Genomic DNA, 16,884 nt, shown 5'->3' on the forward strand with positions numbered 1-16,884 from the left:
AACCGTGAGATCATGACTTGAGCCGAAATCAAGAGTCAGACACTTAACCGACAGAGCCACCCAGGTGCCCCTGGGATGCATAACTCTTAAAGTGGAAGAAAAAAAAGGAATGATAGTGGAAACGTGAAAAACTGTTGGTTGTAAGTGGTACATGTCACTACCTCTCATTTCATTACCAGAACATGTCTCATGGTCAAGGAAAGGCTGATTGGGATGCACAGTGCATATTTTACCTGTAATATCTGAACCTATGGCTCTTTTGGAGAGACAGAGTGCATGCAGTATTTTAAGCTTCCAAATGTCCATTCGTTCTTTATAATGAATCTCTTTAACATGTAAAATTATTTGACCACGAATCCCTTCATTTTTATTAATCCAAAAAGAATACAGTGAACTATGGTACCCTCTCTGTGACAAGTTCTAAGGAGTTTATTGATGTTTCAAGCGTTGGAACTTGTCCCATCATAGAGTAAGGGGTTCTAGTATATTTAATAGACTTACTTGTATTGATCTCTACCTTGTAGGACTGTGAGAGTTAAAAGAAGTATGTCAAGTGCCTGATGTAGCACCTGGCACATAGGAAGCACTCAAGAAATGGTAGTTAAAAAAAGAAAATTGTGGTCAGAGTTTAAGAATCTTGAATGCACTGTAAAATACCTTTCACAGACATCTGACAGTGTATGTATATGTAAAATGTGTGTATATTTATATATAAACACAGAAGCATACCTCCAACGTGTTTTAATATATTGTCCTTAATGTGTAAGAACCTATATATTCTCCTACAGTTCTACTGAAAGTACAGGGTGGTTTTGGCTTTATTACTATTATTTTTTGAAGTTCATTTATTTTGAGAGAGAGAGAGCAAGTGTGTGAGGCGGGGAGGGGCAGAGAGAGGAAGAAAGAGAACATCCTAAGCAGGCTCTGTGCTATCAGTGTGGAGCCTGACCTGGGGCTTGATATCAGGACCATGAGATCACGACCTGAACTGATGTCAGGAGTCAGACACTTAACCTACTGAGCCATCCATGTGTCCCAGAGTGGCTTTATTCTTAACAGCAAGAGAAAGAGTAAATCCTGCAGAAATATTAGCCCACCCTATGATCTAATAATTCACTTCTTACACTGAAAATACAGGAGTTTTAAGGACAGTGTGACTGCCAAATGTAGATATGTGCCCTTCGCTCTGAATAGTAATAAGGTCTGGATTAAATCACATTTGATGAAATCTTGATGCAAGGTACAAGAACAGGAGAGAGTTCCAATGAAATTTTCTTTACCATGTAGAGTAAATGCCATTTGGTTTCAAAAGAATCAACATTTCTATTAAGATTTTATGTAACAGTTTTCCTCTTTTTGTTTCAGTGGAAAAATGTATTTTTATTAAAACATGGGGACAGCACCCAAGGGCAGAGAGAGCTTCCTGTTACTATTTTCTAATGAGGGTTAAATTATTTAGACTCCTTCAAGACCTTCTCTATTGATATTATCCCCTCCTACTCTCAGAATCAGGTACACCATAGTTGATACCTCTTATGGGTCAAAGCTGCATGCTGTCTCTAAAATGACAGTTTCATTTGTTTAATTTAGGAAAACATGTAAAATAATTTGAGGGAGTAAATTGCTCTTCAAATTGTTCCAAATTCTTCACTTTATAAATGGGTTGTCTTTTTTTTTTTTTTTTTTTGTCGTTTTAATTTAGAGGGAGAGTGTGTGCATGCAGGTGGGGAGAGGGGTAGAAGGAGAGAGAGATAGAATACTAAGTAGGCTCCCCACTTGGCACAGTGCCTAACATGGGGCTCCATCCCACGACTCTAGGATCATGACCTGAGCTGAAATCAAGAGTGGACACTCAGTTGACTGAACCACCCACGTGCCTGTATAAATGGATCATCATTGTAACTGTCAGTTATTTGACTGGATTATCAGTAAAAACTACCTAAAAACTGTAAGCTCTTTAGTTTTAGAGATGATCTAGTCTTCTTGTGCTGCCATAATAAAATACCACAGACTGGGTGGTCAAACAACAGGGATTTATTTTCTCACAGTTCTGTGGTCTAAAGTCCATCATGAACAGGATACAGGCAAATTCTGTTTTTGCTGAGGTCTCCCTTCCTGGCTTGTAGACGGCCACCTTCTTGCTGTGTACTCACATGGACTTTTCTCTGTGTGTATGGAGTAGCAAGCTCTGGGGTCTCTTCCTCTTCTTAACAGGACACTAGTTCTGTTGGATAGTGGTCCTACTCTATGATCTTACTTGACCTTTACCTACTTTTCAGGCCTATCTCCAAGTACAGTCACATTAGGATGTGGGGCTTTACCCTCTGAATTTGAGGGCTATTAAGTCAATTCATAGCAGAAGTAATCACGTTTTTGTACCGAAAAGTGAAGTGAACGTTAAAAAAAATACTTTCTATGAATCTATAAACAAGAAAACCTCACTTATTACAGTTTAAAATTCTAAAAATATCATTGTATCTTTGAGGTGGGAGACATTTGGAATCACTGAATTCATATTTCTTCCACTTTGAAGTCACCATGCATGAAAATGAGTTTCTTACAAGTGAAAGAATCAAGTGTAAGAACTGAAAATCAGAGTGATTTGTGTAATGGAGGAATTACATCATTGAAAAGTTGATTTCCATGTGTATTCATTGGTTATAGGAATAGAATATATTTGAAAATTAGTATGAAGAGTAACTCAATTACTCTTTTGGGTTATACCTATTTCTGTTTACTATAATCAAGCCAATTCACATTTTTCTAGGCAGTGTTCTTTTACTTTGAGTTGTTTGTGAACTCAAACAGGGAAATGGCATGTAGAGTTGTCCTTTGAATAACGCCATTATTAGGAGCGCCAACCAATTGCAGGTTGAAAATCTGCGTGTAACTTTTGACTCCACAAAAACTTGCCTACTAACAGCCCACTGTTGACCAGAAACTTAACCTGTAACATAAAGTCAATTAACACACATTTTGTGTGTTTTATGTATTATATGCCATAATAAATTTTAATTTATTAAAATTTAATAATAAGTATATTAATAAATTATTATATGCCATAATAAAGCAAGCTAGTGAAAAGAAAATGTTATTAGGAAAATCATAAGGGAGAGAAAATATATTTCCAGTACTGCACTGTATTTATCAAAACAATTTTGTGTATATGTGGACGCACATATTGATCAGGAGTTAGCTATACTTAAGATTTTGGCAAATGGAAAGAAAAGATTGTGTATTTAAAGTAATGCCAACAGAAGTCAAGAAGTCCTAAATCTGTTATGTCTACCTGTTATATCTACCTGTTTACCTCCCTCACTCCCTTTTTTATCCCTTTTTTTCCTTCTTCTTCTCTCCTTTCCTCTGATATCAGCTCATAAGTCAGGTAATGATTGCTAGGATTTCTCAAATAATAGCCTAAATATAATTCATTGACCATCTGTGTAGTACTTCTTTCTTTCTATATGTAGTGTATCTTTTCTATTAGATAAATCAATTGGTGGATGTTTGAGATTCGTTATGGGTTAATAGTACATTTACTTGTTGGATATTGATATAGACTCCATCTAAGTCTCTTAGTTTTATCTTTGAATTATTGTAAGTGTACCTATTGTATCTCTTGAATAATTTCAGTTTCTGATGATTTGATGCCTATCTAAAACAAAATTTAATCAAAAGAAACAAAATTCGGAGACTTAAACATCTTCGTGTAAAAATAATTTTAAATTGATTTATAAAATTTATCATCTCACCTTGTGTATTTATAGATTAAAGGATAAGCCATTGAGCAGTGGTCTAATTTTGTGGATGTTAGTTTAATTGGTTGAAAGGTATTTTAACTCTTATTTACTTTTTATTAAGGTTGTTTTTTTTTTAATGTTTGTTTTTGAGAGAGACAGAGCGTGAGCAGGGGAGGGGTGGAGACACACACACACACACACACACACACACACACACACACAGAATCAGAAACAGGTTCCAGGCTTCAAGCTGTCAGCACAGAGCCTGACGCGGGGCTCAAACTCATGAACCGTGAGATCATGACTTGAGTCGAAGTTGGACATTCAACTGACTGAGCCATCCAGGTGCCCCATTTTTTTAAAGTTTTTAAAAAATGTTTGTTTATGAGAAGACTACATGGCACATGTGCAAGTAAGCAGGGGAGAGGCAGAAAGAGGGAGAGAAAGAATCACAAGTAGGCTCCGTACTGTCAGCACAGAGCCCAACTTGGGGCTTGATCTCATGAATATGAGATCATGACATGAGCAGAAATCAAGGTTTAGATGCTTAACTGACTGACCTTCCAGGTGCCCCTTGATTCTTATCTACTTTTGATTTCAATTTCACTCTAAAACTATTTACAAGAATGACTCAAACTCAAAAGCTTTGTATACAGTACATTTTAGTAGAATATTTCTTCTGAACAATAAAATTAGTCTACTGATTATGGTATTTACTAGTTAAGGACAGTATAAATTCAGGCATGACTTCATTCCATGCATTAATACTTCCCTGAAATGTCAGGAATAAATTAAATTTTTATTTTTTTAATTTAATTTTTGTTTGTTTTAGAGAGAGAAGGTGGGGAAAAGAGGGGCAGAGGGAGGGGGAGAGAGAGAGAGAGAGAGAGAGAGAGAGAGAGAGAGAGAGAGAGAAAATCCCAAGCAGGCTCCATGCCTTGTGGGGATGAATCCCCATGATCCTAGGATCATGACCTGAGCCAAAATCAAGAGGCTGATGCTCAACCAACTAAGCCACCCAGACACCCCTAAATTAAGTATTTTTATCCTGACATTGGTATTCCCTTTGATCTCTATTATAGAGAAGTGTGTTTTCCCAGGAAAATAAATGGATCTAATGGTGCCAAATTTCTCATAACATACTTGTCAAAATTTCCGTGTATTTTAGTGTAAAATATATACTGCATTTACTGGATATTCTGTACGTACACATTTAAGTGTAAGTAGTAAGTATGTATGAGTGTATGCATATAGTTTCTTCATATAACCTCTTCAAGAAACTAAGGAACTTAGTTTTACATTGGAGTCTTTTTGTTCATGGCTGCATCCCCCAAATCTGGAAACAGTGTTTGGCATATGGAAGTTGTTTTGTTTAGTAAACATTTGATAAAGTAGTATTACCAGAATTCATGTTTTGTTGACCCTATATTCATTGAACTTGGTGTTAATATGCATCCCCTGGTCTACCTGCAGATAATTATTTTTCCCAGTCTGGATTGAGGGAGAATTAAGCCATTCTTCAAAAGTAAAAGTCTCTCTGTGCTTTTCAGTTGGCAGTTAGTCCTATAATCAATAAATGTTAAAAGGGCTGAAGAACTTAAAATGAGCAGCAGAAAGTTTCTGGGTGCCTATTGACTCCTTTATAGCATGCATTGAGTCAACAAGGGTTTATTAAGACCTTTACCAAGTACTTCCCTAACAGTCAATCAGCAGCCCTGCGAGTGGAATGCATGTGAATGTCTGAGATTTAGAGGAGGGAAGTTGGTTCAACGGGGCTTGAAGAGATGCTGTGTGTATGGTACCTGGATTCAGTTAATACATACCAAAAATGTAAGCTGAAGTCCACAGTTAGGTGTTTTATTCTTGCAGGGTGGGGGGAGGGCAGTGGTGGTGTTTATCTTTAGGGCATTTCTGTATTTGAATTAATCTGTGAAGATGATGGATAAGAATGTTGTGTCTTGGTTTTATATAGACTTGTACAATTTGCTTAGTTTAGTTTGCAGTTGTTCTGCCTCTGCCATTACTATTCTTAAAAAGCAGCTAAATCATGTAACTATTTCAGTGTTCCTTAACATTTACTGTAAGACCATTTATTATCAAGTGTCTCTTCATGGCCGAAGTGGTCCACTTCAGGTGATGTTTTAAGGCACTAAACATTGCCATTAGGCACTTACAGTGCACAGATTTCTTGAGAGAGCCAGCTGCACGGGGAGGAAGTGGCTCTAAAGAAGGCTTAAATAATAAAAGGCTACCGTTTATCTGATGAACACTGTCCTAAAACATTCTCAGTTCTGCCACACTAATTCCAATGAAGAATTGCCAGATTAGAGAGACACTGAAACCTACAAAATGTGAGGTGCATGCATGCACAGAGTCGTGTATGTCCTTCTGTCCATCCAGGCACCACCTGGATGGACACATACATGAAACTCTGAACCATGCCCTCAAAATAGTTTTGAATACCTACTGTGTTTTCAGCATTATTAGAGTTCCCAAGTCTTCACATTAGGTACATGATAATGTAAAAGAGACAATGGTAAAGTTTGAAATCAGTAGCCGCAGACCATCTCCTTGTGAAATAACAAAGCTCTTGCTGTAGCAGTGGTTTTGTCTCGCTGTTTGAGGAAGCATATGACTCATCGTTCAATTCATTTGGTGATGTGAACCCTTTTTAAAGGAATGATAGCTTTCAGGTTTGAAACGTTAGTTGTTTCTCTTAAAATGGTAGGTGTTGCCTTTAGTAGTCACTGAAGAGTTTCGCTTTTTAGAGAACATAAAATAAATCTCTCTAATAAGGCTTTTATAATCTATCTTGTTGATGGTAAAGGTGTACCAGTTTTGTCTCTTTTTATGAGTTTTAATCATCACAATCCTAGAATTTTTTATGGATTATTTCTATTGTAATAAAATATTTCATACATTAGAATTTATAATGTGCCTAAGAAAAAAATACTCTAGAAGTTTTACTTCATATTGCTTATACACATTCTTATTCTTGCCTCTAGATTGTCAACTGCATAAATACTCACTATTGCTTCCTGGAGATTAATATGGATAGGCAAAAACTTAAAGGTTTTCTTTTTTCAACGTTTTTTTTTTTTTTTTTTTTTTTTTTAATTTATTTTTGGGACAGAGAGAGACATAGCATGAATGGGGGAGGGGCAGAGAGAGAGGGAGACACAGAATCGGAAACAGGCTCCAGGCTCCGAGCCATCAGCCCAGAGCCTGACGCGGGGCTCGAACTCACGGACCGCGAGATCGTGACCTGGCTGAAGTCGGACGCTTAACCGACTGCGCCACCCAGGCGCCCCTTAAAGGTTTTCTTATGGAAGACAGATTTAAATGTGTCACTTTTGTTTGTTTGAGCTGTAGCTTGATCCTTAGAAACGAGGGCTGTGGATTCAGATGGACTCAAGACTAACCTGACTCTGCTTTTACTGTGATTGGGTTGTGGGAAAGTTACCTAGGTTCATCTGTGAAATGGAGTGAATACTGATCTATAAGGTTGTTGTGAGGATTAAAAATGCCAGAAGATGCAATGCCAATCCAGAACTTGACAGGCACTGTTGAGAAAATGTGTTTGTTCTCAAAATGGACAGTAAGTAAAAAGTGGAATTTGACTTTTTTGGCTTCTTAACCATTCCTTGAAATTGAATTTCAGGCATTTTATTGTCTCCATTCACAATAAAAGAAATGTCCAGCTTCATCGTGTACGCATCTTTATTCCATTGGAAGTCTTTATTGAATACAGGATGGACTTGATTTGAATCATTAGGAAAGAATAATGTTTGTGCTTTATATGGTTAGATACTTTAAAATATTTTCTACACAGTCATATGTGATAGAGGTTTGATTTTTAGATTTCCCCCAGTTTTTTTTGCAATTTATTAAAACCTAATCAAAACTCAAGCATATGAAAATATTGATGTCATCTATCATTAAGTGGATTGTAGTTACTTTAGGATTATTATTACTTTATATTCTTGGTATTAACAATTATTACCTGAAATAAATTATTTAAGTATTACAGTAAAGTTTTATAAACTTTTTTTTTTCAAATACTATTTTAGCAAGACAACGAAATGTATTATGAATTCTTAATGGCTTTTATTTTTTTTTTTTTTTTTAAATTTTTTTTTCAACGTTTTTTATTTATTTTGGGACAGAGAGAGACAGAGCATGAACGGGGAAGGGTCAGAGAGAGAGGGAGACACAGAATCGGAAACAGGCTCCAGGCTCCGAGCCATCAGCCCAGAGCCTGATGCGGGGCTCGAACTCACAGACCGCGAGATCGTGACCTGGCTGAAGTCGGACGCTTAACCGACTGCGCCACCCAGGCGCCCCTCTTAATGGCTTTTAAAGTATGACAGCCATTTCATAAATTGATTCTCTGAACCTGATAACTATAAAACATTTTAAAAATTTAAATACCTAATTCAGTCATGAGTTAACTCTGCTAGTTAATTCATAAATTAGAGAAGCAAAATTTCCCTTCATTTTTAGGTCACTGGTTTAACATTTCACAATTAATTGATCCAAGAGAAGCAAGTATTTTTCTACATTTGCAGAAAGTGCTAACTCTGTGAAAGTACTTACTTCATAATAATTTTCATGCACATGAGCATGAACTAATACAACTTGGTCTTTGTCACTAATATCAGTAGGTATACTAATTAATTTTGAATATAATTGACATATTTATTAATTTTGAATATTTCTGTAATTGATATATCTAAGCTTGTTTTGAAGATAATTTAGTATCTGTGAAAATACCTGATTCCTTCTAAAAGCTGTTCTGTAAGCTAACATGAATGTGTTAGGTGTTTGTGGTCTTTTTATAGCAATTTTGCCTTTTCCTAGTTGATTATGTGTACATTCTAACCATAAAAACCATGAATTTTATAGACTTATTATATACTTTTCCAATTATTAGTGTATATTAAAATTCTAAACCTTTCTAGCCCATCTATGAGCATGTTTGCATTCTTCAGCTCTGTCTTATTTCTTTAATTTTTTTAAAAGTATATTTATTTTTGAGAGAGAGAAAGAGAGAGAGAGAAGCAGGGGGAGAGGGGAAAGAGAGAGAATCCCAAGCAGGCTCCACACTGTCCACGCAGAGCCCAATACAGGACTCAAACTCATGAACTGTGAGATCATGACCTGAGCCGAAACCCAAGAGTCAGACGCTTAACCAACTGAGCCACGCAGATGCCCTGTTTTGTTTCTTTTTAGAGCCTGAACGGTCTTCAGTAATTTTACTGGAAAAAATGTTTTGTGTAAAAGATAAAGTAATATATTTTCTGTTCCTCTGTTTGTTTAATAAATATTTAGTGCTACGTGGAACTATTTAGTATTTAGGAACTACTACGTGCAAGTTATTGTTTTAGACAATGTCAGAGTTACAATATGATAATAGGGGAAATCTAAGCAGGAAAGAGAGACAGACCTCATTAAGAATTGAGGAAGGTCTTAAATCTCAGGTAGAAAAACTAAGTAAGACTACCTACAGGGGAAAATACTAAAGTCTGGACAAAGCTAATAGACCCCTTTTGCCATTTGGGATGGGCTGTGTATAAAGGTAAAATGGAAAACCTAGAAAAGCCAAATGTAAGAGAACCTTGAATGTCAGGGTAAGTTTACTGTTTTTTCTCCTTAAAAGCAAATGGGCCACTGGAAAATTTTGAGCAGGTGATATTTAAAAGGGATGGATTGGAAGGGAAAAGAGGTAGGCATTGGAAAGATTGGTTTAAGGGACTTAGCAAATCCTAGGTAAGAAGAAGTTGTTCTTCTGATAGGGTTTGCATGTTGTAAATGGAACCACTGTGAGAGACATGAAGGTTATACCCTGTCTGGATGTAGTTCAAAATGTTAAATTGAGATATTCAACTCACAAAATCAAATAAGTCTTTTTTCCAATTTGCAGGGCAAATATTAATAGATACTCAGTTTTAAGGATTCCTTCAATGAAGATTTTCTCAAACGCTTGGTACCAACTATTCAGCTTGTGTATGTGTGTCTGTGTGTATTTCATGCTTATAAATTCAGCTTTCACTGTGTTTCTCAAAGAATACACATCCTGTCTTGTCGCTTCAACCAAATTACTAATCCGTAGGATTTGGCAACAGACAGTACCTGTGCTGAGGCTGCAGAGGGTATCATAAAAGGGAAGGAAGCAGTGGGGGTGTTGAGATAGGTTTTTAATTTAAGCGTGGGTGTTCAGACAGTACTGCTACCAGGAGAGAGATGGTGGTAGAAACTGATTTGGGGAAGGGGGTGGGTACAGTGTAGAATGGATTGGATTTGAAATGCAGAGAGGATATCCATGGGATTATGTATAGGATGTAGTTATAAATTGGTAAGAGTTTGGGAGAGAGTCAAGCTAAAGATAAATGTAGCTTAGGAGAGGTAGAGCTTGAAACTTTGAGTATTGGTGAAAGTAGGAAATATGGCTGGTTAAGACAGAACGTTGGAAAACACCCACCTATTCTCTGTTAAGAGAAGTCTAAAGGAAAGAAAAGGAATCAGATCTGTGGTGGGAAAAGCAAGAGAGTATAGTACCAAAGAAGATGGGGAAGAGTTTTCAACAAAAATGTTGAAAAATGTAGAACACTAACTGCCCCAGTGTTTGGTTTAGGGTGATTCAGGAGCCCTTTGGGGAAAGCAGTTTTTGTAGATTGGTCAAGGCAGCAGAAGCCACTTGTATAGTGTTTCCAGTATTCCCTGTTTTACATGTTCTTGATTGTCTTTTTAGCTGAAACTGTATGTTGAGCCACTGTTTTCATGGAGTAATCTATAATGACTTACAGTTCTGTTCCCTGGGAGTATGGAACTCCTCTTCTGTAAATGTAGTTTTAATATTCTTTCCTTTAAATATGTTGCCTTAGACTATTTCAAACCAAAACTTATCCAGGTGCTAATATCATTTCCTCAAATGCACTGAAGTGACTTTCTTTAAAATATCAGCAAACTACTTTATAAATGCCTCTCCTGTAGGACTTATATTATAATTGACATTACAGAGGGATGAATAATGAATTCCCTGTCATTGCCAGCTCTTCTTTTACACTAAGTACAGTGATGCTTTAAATAAGGCCCACCGGTTTAATAAAGATCCTCTCGAAAGCTCTTCAGAGTAGTAGGCCACCTGCATATGAAATTTCTAGGTTAGAATCTGATACGTAACCACTTTTGTTTCCATCTGCAGAAAATAGACTCACCCTAATTGCCAGTAATGATTCAATGATGAAAACTCCACTTGTCATCATTTGCATTTTTCCTTCTGTTGTGTGTGTGTGTGTGAGAGAGAGAATATAGTTTTTCTAGTCTTCACAGTGACTCTAGACATGTGTAGTTATCATTATTCCTATTTTCTGTAGGAGGGAACTGAGGCTTAGAATCTTGAAATTGTCTGAGCTTTTTGGCTAATTAAAAACAGAGCCAAGATTCAAATCAGCATTTTCTGACTTTCAAGACCATGTTCTCTACGTGGCCCATGCAGTGTTGTGAATTACTTGAAAGTTGAGCTATATGTAACACCCTTGATGGCAACAATTCATTCTGGTGTGGGGGCTCAACTTCTCATTATTTTCTTAGCCTTTTCCTCCAAGTAGGGAAGAAGAGATCACTTTCATTTGCTTGAACATATTGCCATTTGCCATTATTGGTTATCAGGTACTTTTCTGTGTATTTAATGCCATTATGTATATATGTTAATTTTCACATCAGCTCTATGAGAGGTGGATTTATTTCCTCCAACATTTTATTATGAACTTTTCAAACATCATTATACACTCATATACTCACCATTTAGATTTGACTGTTAACATTTTAATTATACTTATTTTATTACATATCTGTAACCTATCCATCATCAGTTCATTTTTGACTTAGTTGCAAGTAAACTAAAGATATCACTACACCTCCGTAAATACTTCAGCATACCTATTATTGAATACAGTTCAACATTTACAACTTGTTAATACAAAATTTACATTTAGTGAAGTGCACAAATCTTAAATGTACATTCTCTGAGTTTTGATAAATGCATACACCTGTGTAACCCAAGTACCTATCAAGATATAAAATATTGCTATTGGTAGGTGTCTCTTCTATTCACATTTTGTAGATAAGGAAACTGAAACACAGAGAGGTTAGTGATCTGCCTGAGGTCACACTGCTAATAAGTTGCACAGTGGGAATTCAAACTCTGGCAGTCTGGCTGCAGGGTTTGTGTCTTAAGCACACCACCATACTGTCTGGGGATTATTCTCACATACTCAGGTATCCTTTTACATTTATGTGTACAGATGTAATATTTATTTTTTACATAGGTGTGTAAAAGTAGTATGTTTGGGATTAGAATAGAAATGCAGTTCTAGAAATGCATCATTTCTTTGCAAGCAGTTTATGGCAAGAGAATCTAAGAGGGAAAAATACCTACTTTCATTGAAATATTTGGGTGAATTGAGAATACAGAGTCTGTATAACTCTGTCTTACCTGGATCCTTGATTAATGTTTCCATGTAAAGTGATAGTCAGTTTCCTAATGACAACACTGAAATTCAGGAAAATCCTAAAGTGCCACTTGAACAATGAAGGGTAAATGATGTTCAGTATAGTTTTTTCTTCAGCATATTTTTGCCCTATTATAATTAGTAGAAAATTGTTCATCTATGTGTGGTGTATGTAGTACTACTCACGTTGATATCTCAGTCTCCCAAATAATGAAATTAACCAATTTGGGATTTATAGTTATGAAATTTGTGAAGTTTCTGACAGGAGTATAATTTTCTGACTTTTCTAAATAAATTGCATAAAAATCTGAATAAGGACTGGAGTAGATTATATTAATGTATGTGTGGTTTTTGCTTTTGTGTTTTTTTGGTTGGCAATGCTTAGGTGTATCGTCCCTATGAAAATAAATCGTATCTCTTTCCTACATTGTGTTCAAAGCACAAGCTGTATCTGAAACGTTGACTAGTACTCTTTATTCACTGTCCATGTTATGAAAAAGCAGCCGTTATATGTATTAAAAAATTCTAAGTATTGCTTAGAAAGCAAATTAAAAAATAAATAAAAGCATGTAGTCAGCAAAACCTAGCCAGTCACTAGAGGGCAGAGCAGCACTATATTTTAGGCCTCATTTGAAAATTTCTGGTTTGAAAATTGCTGAACATAGAAAAATATATTGATGCACAATTAAATAGAAATTTCTTTGTATTCTTATTATCTTGTCTTGCTGTGAAATCCAATAACATGCATACCCTTGTATCAGAGGAGCTTTCTGGCAATTACATTGCTTTCAGAAGCAATGACTATTTAGAAGAGTATAAGTATCCCTCAAGAGAAAATACTAAAGCAATAGTAATGGAAAGAATAATGCATTAAGTGATTTCTTTTTTTAATTAGAAAAACATTTTTAATGTTTATTTATTTTTGAGAGAGAGAGAGAGAGCGTGAGTAGAGGAGGGGCAGAAAGAGAGAAAGACACAGAGTCCAAAGCAGGATCCAGGCCCTTGAGCTGTCAGCACAGAGCCTGACACAGGGCTCGAATTCACAAACCATGAGATCATGACCTGAGCCGAAGTTGGACACTTAACCAACTGAGCCACCCAGATGCCCCTAAATCATTTCTACTGTAGTACACTGAAATCGAATTGCATGCAGTATAGACTTCAGTTGAGACATGAGAGAATAAGTTTGAGGCAAGCTTACTAGTATTTAAATCTAAGAATTCATTGAAACGTGGAGCATTTTTTGATCTTTCAGCTGAAATGTGTTGAATCATTAAGACTTTGAAATTACCAAGTTATAAAAGAAATGAACTAACTCTAGCTCCTTTTTTAAATGTTAAAATTTTATCAAGTGGCCATTCACTTAATTCACTTAATTTGTTTGAAATTTTCTATCATTCTGATATAGTTTCATCTTGACTTACTTTTTCTGATAGATTTTTAAAATAAATGAAGCACTGAGGTGTAGTGTCCTAGTGAGTAAACTGAGTAGTTCAGTGTCTCAAAAGAAAATTTTATTTTGAATGTGTAGTTTGGATTTATATGATTTATACAGGATTTATTTTTTTTTTTGAAGTTTATTTATTTATTTCGAGAGAGGTAGAGATATTGTAAGCGGGAGAGGGGCAGAGAGAAGAGAGGGCGAGAGAACATCCCAAGCAAGCTCCATGCTGTCAGCACAGAGCCTGAAATGGGGCTTGAACTCATGAAACTGCGAGATCATGACCTGAGCTGAAAGCAAAAGTCAGATGCCTAACTGACTGAGCCACCCAGGCACCCCTATACAGGATTCATTTCTAATAGAGAACGTGGGATATCAGAAAAAGCATTGGATTTTGGAATCAGAAGAATTGGGGCTCCAATTGTCATCTTGCTTATGACCTTAAACAAGTCACTTTAGCCCTCTGGAGTAAACATTTTCTAAGTTGGAGAATTGGAAAAAGTAAATATATATATTATTTACAGCTGGGTCATTTTGAGGATTAGGTGTTTGTGTCTGTGTATGTGTGTCTCCAAAGATGAGACTGTAAAGACAAATTTTAATAGATAATGATGTAAGCTCAGAAAAACCTTAGAAATAACTTTGAAATGATTATCTTATAAATGTAGTAACATGAGGGCACCTATTACACACTGTAGAGTACCAAAAATGTAGTTTCCAATCCAAAGTGAGATTGCTGACTTCCTCCGTGTCTCTCGAGTGTCTCTGGCTGCTTAGCTTCTCTGTAACTCTTGACTCTTTCACTCCTCTTACACCGTGCTCTGTTTGTTTCCGTGTTTCCTCTCTCTGTGTTTCTCCTGACTGTCTTTGGTCTCTCTCTGTGTTTTTCTTGTCCCAGGCACCCTCAGGAAGACCCCAAGCCTCTAGCAGTACCTGGTATCATCTCCAGCATGTTTATAGATGTGGAGGATTCACTGGGATATTGAGAAATACCAGAGGCGAGTTGTTCTACCGTAGTAAGTCAATCAGCATTTACTAAGTGACTACTGTTTACAGAGCACAGTTGGTGATATGTTGGGCAAAGAAGAATGAGTTAGGGCATAGCTGAGAAAAAATAGATCTGTAATCTCTTCTAAGTGGTCCTTGCAGGCTAGACACACATGCAAATGAAAACAACAAAATAAAAAGCTGACAAATAATTGCATAGCTGAGTGGTGTGGTATGTGTGCTGCACAGGCCCAGATTTGATGGAGTAGAGAAAACCAGGTGGTACTATTCAGGTTTCCTGCATGAGTTTAAAGTAGGATTGGAAGAAAGATACAGGAAGAGAGGGTGGAAGTGAGTAATTTCTGTGAGGCTTGGCCAGCCTGTTGGCTTGCCTGTGAGTGAATCCCTGATGGGAGGGTAGTAAAATAAAGAGTGCTAAGCTATAGCCTACCAACAGCTGACTTGCCTTCAACTTCTTAGAGAAATTCAAGTTATGAAAAGAAGTACAGCCTAGTTGAGACTTTCCATAAACATAAGTGGTATCTGTTGCCAGTTTTAGAATTTATAGAGTTTAAGGGTAAATTGTGACTATGAAATAATAAAGAGGTACCCTATGACATAAAATGAGTACATGCCATTAGAATGTAATCTAGGGATGCATTTAATTTTTTATTTTTATTTTTATTTATTTTTTATTTTGAGAGAGAGAGTGTGAGTAAGGGAGAGGGGCAGAGGGGGAGACAGAGAAAATCTTAAACAGGCTCCACGCTCAGTGTGGAACCTGATGCGGGGCTTAGTCCCACAACCCTGGGATCATGACCTGAGCCGAAATCAAGAATCGGAGCCTTAATCGACTGAGCCACCCTAGGCACTTCTAGGGATGCATTTTAAACATGAAGATGAAATAAAACAGTAAACCCTTATAACAAGTTGCTTTTGTATTAAAATTTAATTTTTGCCCATACATTTTAGACAGTCTTACCTACAGACACACCATGATTTTCAGAATTGGATATGGTTTGAATACCACCCCTGCTAGCTGTGTAATGTTGGGCAGTTTTCATAACTCTGAATACCAGTTTCCTCATATGTAAGCTAAGGATGAAAATATTTATCTCAGAGCTATTGTGTGAATTAAGTAATTTTATAAATTCTTGAATGCATTTTAGGTTCTTGTTACTTACAGACACTTAAAAAGCATCTTTAAAATAGTTTCTTTTTTTTAAAATTTTTTTTAATGTTTATGTTTGTTTTTGAGACAGAGAAAGACAGAGCATGAACGGGGGAGGGGCAGAGAGAGAGGGAGACACAGAATCGGAAGTGGGCTCCAGGCTGTGAGCCATCAGCCCAGAGCCTGACGCGGGGCTCGAACTCACGGACCGCGAGATCGTGACCTGAGCCGAAGTCGGACGCTCAACCGACTGAGCCACCCAGGCGCCCCTAAAATAGTTTCTTAAATATAGTGTTATTTCTGAGAACTTTTTAAAAATAGAAGCAACCCCATAGTATTCAGAAATGCTATATATACAGGGAATATTTATAACATTGGGAGAAGATACAGACAATAACATTAACATGAATAGCTGAGTACTACCTACTACCAACTTAGGAGACAGAGCTGCTCCTGGCCTGGATGGATTCCATTACTTCTCTTTAAGATCACGCCCCTCCCCCTGCCCTCCCAGTCCTGAATGTTGACTTTATTACTTCCTTGTTTTTCCTTACAGTTATTTCACATATTTACGTATCCCCTACATTGTTTTCCTTGTTTTTGAATTTTATATCAGTAATACAATATCCTGTTTTCTGATGGAACATCTATTTTTGCCGCCCAGCATCATGTTTGAGTCCTCCTTGCTTATACTTGTAATTCATTTATGATCACAGTTGTATTTCATTGTCAGAAAATAATACAATTTATTTATCCACTTTCTTTTGATGGTCATTTTATTTTTTATTTTTTTGTTTATTTATTTATTTTGAGAGGGTAAGAGAGAGAGTGCATGTGAGTAGGGGAGGGACAGAGGGAGAGGGAGAGAGAGAATCCCAAGCAGGCTCTGTGCTGTCTGCATGGAGCCAACATGGGACTCAAATCTCACAAACTGTGAGATGATGACCTGAGCCACAATCAAGAGTCGTATGCTCAACTGACTGAGCCACCCAGGCACCAGCCTCCCTTCTTAATTAGTTTTATCCTTCGCGG

General features: G+C 36.7%; 1 protein-coding gene across 7 annotated transcripts in view; it reads left to right on the forward strand.

The window, feature by feature from the left end:
- Positions 1 to 16,884, forward strand: part of BBX (BBX high mobility group box domain containing) — a 283,637-nt gene that overhangs the window by 114,779 nt on the left and 151,974 nt on the right. The window contains exon 5 of one of the 7 annotated variants that reach the window (XM_060640117.3): positions 14,593 to 14,710. The exons of the other annotated variants lie outside the window; for them this stretch is intronic. The gene's annotated coding sequence lies outside the window, so the exon portion shown is untranslated. The remainder of the gene's footprint in view (positions 1 to 14,592; positions 14,711 to 16,884) is intronic. 7 annotated transcript variants of the gene reach the window in all.

This window comes from Panthera onca, chromosome C2, assembly GCF_046562875.1.
Source record: "Panthera onca isolate mPanOnc1 chromosome C2, mPanOnc1 haplotype 2, whole genome shotgun sequence".
In the NCBI taxonomy this organism is placed as follows: Eukaryota; Metazoa; Chordata; class Mammalia; order Carnivora; family Felidae; genus Panthera; species Panthera onca.